We start from the raw sequence: 4,158 nt of genomic DNA on the forward strand, positions 1-4,158 counted from the left end.
TCTGGAGTTTTCCTTATTACACGTTCACTTCGGTCATGCGTCCGCGTCATTTGCGTTCTGCTCAAGGCACGCGTTCACGTCATTCACGCGTTCGCATCGCGCTCTCTTCGCGCAGGGCATGCGGTCGCGTCGTCCACGTGTTCGCGTCGCTACCAGTTTCTTCAAAAACTCCATTTTGTGCTTTCCTTCCATTTTTGTATGTTTCCTTTCCATCCTTTAAGTCATTCCTGCCTTAGAAGATCTGAAACTACTCAACACACAAATAACGGCATCAAATGGTAATAAAGGGTTATTAAAATAATTATTCTTAAAGCATAGGAAACATGTTTTTCACATATCTCACATAATAAGGAAGGGAAAGTAAAACCATGCAATTAACATGAATAAGTGAGTGAAGGATTGAATAAATCACTTAAATTAGTCACAAAATATATCATAAAATATGGGTTTATTAGTTGGATGGAGGACTTGGCCTCATCTTCCAATAGGATCTTATGCGTGCACATGGAAGGGCTTATCCCTTTTAGATCAGCAAGGGTCCATCCAATGGCATCTTGATGTTTTTGAAGCACCCTGATCAACTCTCTCTTGTTCTTGGCTGAGGGCAGCATTGATGATCACTGGATAGCTTCCATCACTCCCCAAGTATACATACTTGAGAGTGGGAGGTAATGCCTTTAGTTCAAGTTTAGGTGCTTCCTTTACTTCAATCTTCTCCTCTAACGTGCTTGGGATAGGTGTCTCTGTTGATTGGATTACTGCAGCCTCACAGTTTGACATGGGGTCTTCTTCTGGCATCTCCTCAATATCTTCTTCTTCAAAGGTTTCTTGTACTAAGGCTTTCACTACATCCACCTTCATGCATTCTCCTATTGACTCTTGTGGGTATCTCATGACTTTGAACACATTGAATACCATTTTCTCGTCATGCAGCCTAAGGGTAAGTTCACCCTTTTGGATGTCTACGATGGCTCCGGCTGTTGCTGGAAATGGTCTTCCCCAAATGATTGAAGTTTTGGCTTCCTCCTCCATATCCAATACCACAAAGTCTGCTGGAAAGATGAAGTCTCCCACCTTCATCAGCAAGTCTTCTACTATTTCATAGGGGAATTTGAATGATCGGTCCACTAGTTGAAGTGCCATTCTTGTTAGTTAGGCTTCTTCAATTTTCATTCTCCTCATCATTGCTAAGGACATTAAATTTATACTGGCTCCTAAATCACATAAGGCTTTCTCCACTGTGATTTCTCCTATGACACAAGGGATTTGGAAGCTTCCAGGGTCCTTCAATTTTTGAGGTAATTTGTGTTGAATGATAGCACTACATTCCTCAGTTAATACCACAGTTTCATCATTTCTCCAGCTTCTCTTCTTGGTCATCAGCTCCTTCAAAAACTTGGCATAGAGATGCATTTGCTCTAAAGCTTTAGCAAAAGGAATATTGATTAGGAGTCTCTTGAAAACATCCAAGAATCTGGAGAATTGTCTGTCCTTTTCATCCTTCTTTAATCGTTGAGGGTAGGGGGCCCTTGGAACATATGGTTTCATAACTTCTTTGTCTTAGATTAGAGTGATCACCGGTGTTTGTGCTTCTCCCTTATCACTTAAGTTTTCATCCACTTTCTTCCCTTGCACTTCCCGTGAGGCTTCCTTCAGTTCCTTCCCAATTCTTAGTGTAATGGCTTTGCTTTCCTCCTTTGGGTTTTCCCTGGTACCAATGGGAGAACTGTGGGTTGGAATTTGCTTGGACAAGTATTCCAACTGTGTCTTAAGCTTCTTGATGGCGGCCTCCTGGTTTTGCATGTTAGATATCACTTCTTCCCTGAAATTCCTCATGTCCTTGGATTCGTTGCAAAGATCTCCAAGCATGGCCTCAATCTTAGAGAGTCTATCATCATGTGGTAATGGTGGGTTGGAATTGGGTTGTTGAGAATGGGTATTTGGCGCTTGATATGATTTTTGATTGGGTTGTTGGTAGGTGGAGTTATTATAATGGTTGGAGTTGTGAGGTCTTTGGTCTTGGCTCTGGTTTCGTTGGTTTCTCCATCCAAAGTTTGGGTGGTTCTTCCAACCAGGATTGTAGGTTTTGGAGTATGGATCATGAGATTGTCTTGATGAGTTTCCAATATAATTAGCCTACTCCCAATCTCCTCCTTCCTCTGCATTGAACTCCTCTTAGACTGTTGGTGGTTGAGTATTGATTGCTGCAACTTAGTTCTTCTCCATCTGCTTGGTGAGATCAGCCAATTGCTTAGCAATCATCTTGTTCTGAGCCATAATTGCATCCATGTTGTTCAGCTCCATCACTCTTCTATTGTTGCTCCTTTTAGAGGCATAGAAATATTCATTATTAGCCACTGTTTCAATGATATCAATAGCCTCTTCAATGGTCTTCTTCTTGTTGAGAGAGCCTACAGAGGAATGGTCTAGAGCCTTTTTTGACTCATATGACACCCCCTCATAGAAGATATGTAGTTGCACCCACTCATTGAACATATCCGGGGGACACTTCCTTGTCAAGTCCTTATATCTTTCCCATGCTTCATAAAGGGTCTCCCCATCTTATTGTCTAAATGTTTGGACCTTTGCTCTCAGCCTATTGACTCTTTGTGGAGGATAGAACCTTGCCAAAAATTTGTTTACCACGTTTTCCCAAGTTGTGAGGCTCTCTTTAGGGAATGACTCTAGCCACTTAGATGCCTTATCTCTAAGAGAGAATGGGAACAAAAGCAATCTATAGGTGTCAGGATGAACACCATTGGACTTCATAGTATCACATATTCTCAGGAAGGTGGTTAGATGTTGGTTGGGGTCGTCTTGGGCACTTCCTCCAAAGGAACAATTGTTTTAAACCAGGGTGATGAGTTGTGGTTCTAGTTCAAAGTTTTTGGCATGAATAGTTGGCTTTAGAATGCTGCTTCCACAATTCCCAGGATTGGGATTAATGTAGGAGCTTAACACTCTTCTCTCTTGTGGATCATGATTGGCTACACCTTCTCCAGCATGGTTATGAACCTCTTCCTCCATAGCAACATTTAGATCTTCTTCCAACTCTTCTTCTCCAACTACTCCCTTGCCTCGTGCTTCCTTCCTTAATCTAAGGAAAATTCTCCCAGGTTCACTATCAAAAGATGTTGAAGCTCCTCTTCTACCTGTCATGCACTCAGCAAACACAGGCAAACAACAAGTGGAAAATTCACAGTTAATGAAAAAAATTGGTTAGAGCAATTAATCAAACAGTTATTGGAGTTAGTGAATTAGTTGAGCTGGAAAGTAAAAGAACAAAGAGAAATAACTGAAAGTGCAAAAAGAAATAACTATAAACAACAAAAGAAAAGAAAAGATGCTCAATCCAGTTATCCTCCAATTTAATCATTGTCAATACAAAATTAATCCCTGGCAATGGCGCTATAAACTTGATACATAAAAACTTGTCTCTTAACAAATTTCCACTGGCAAGTGCACTGGATTGTCGTCAAGTAAAAACTCACAATAGAGTGAGGTCGAATCCCACATGGATTGATTGGTTGATCAACTTTAACTGGAGGGGTGTTCTAGTTGAATTAGGCAGATTTAAATATGAAATTGCAGAAAATTAAATGGCGGGAAAAATAAATTGCAAAGAATATAAATGACTGCATGCAAATTGCAAAATGTAAAGAGCAGAAATTAAAGTGCAGAAAAATAAATGGGAATGGGGTGGTTAAGCATAAAAGTAAATAACAGAAATTAAAGATAATAGGTAGATCAGAGATGGAGAATTCATTGGGCTTATGAGATATTGCATTCTCCGGATCAAGTTCATTTTCATCTCTTCCTCAATCAAGATACTCATTGATTTTCTTGGCAATCTTAGGTGATTGGATTCCAATGTCTTAGCTTACCAATATCTCTAAGCTTGAACAATTGCCCAATGTCTTGATTTAATTGTTCATGGAAAGAGATGAAGTATGGTCACTGATTATACCACATGTTTTTGTAGATCAAAGTATTGGTAGGATTACATGTCACTATATCCATCCAACCCCCAATCCAGTCCAACATGAGAAAGCATTTCTAGCATGATTTCTTCATCCCTCTCTCAAGCCTTAAAGGAAACCCAATTATGAACAGCTTCTTCGTCGAGCCAACTGCTCAATTGAAATAAGATCAAAAGCT

This window comes from Arachis hypogaea, chromosome 12, assembly GCF_003086295.3.
Source record: "Arachis hypogaea cultivar Tifrunner chromosome 12, arahy.Tifrunner.gnm2.J5K5, whole genome shotgun sequence".
Taxonomy (NCBI): domain Eukaryota; kingdom Viridiplantae; phylum Streptophyta; class Magnoliopsida; order Fabales; family Fabaceae; genus Arachis; species Arachis hypogaea.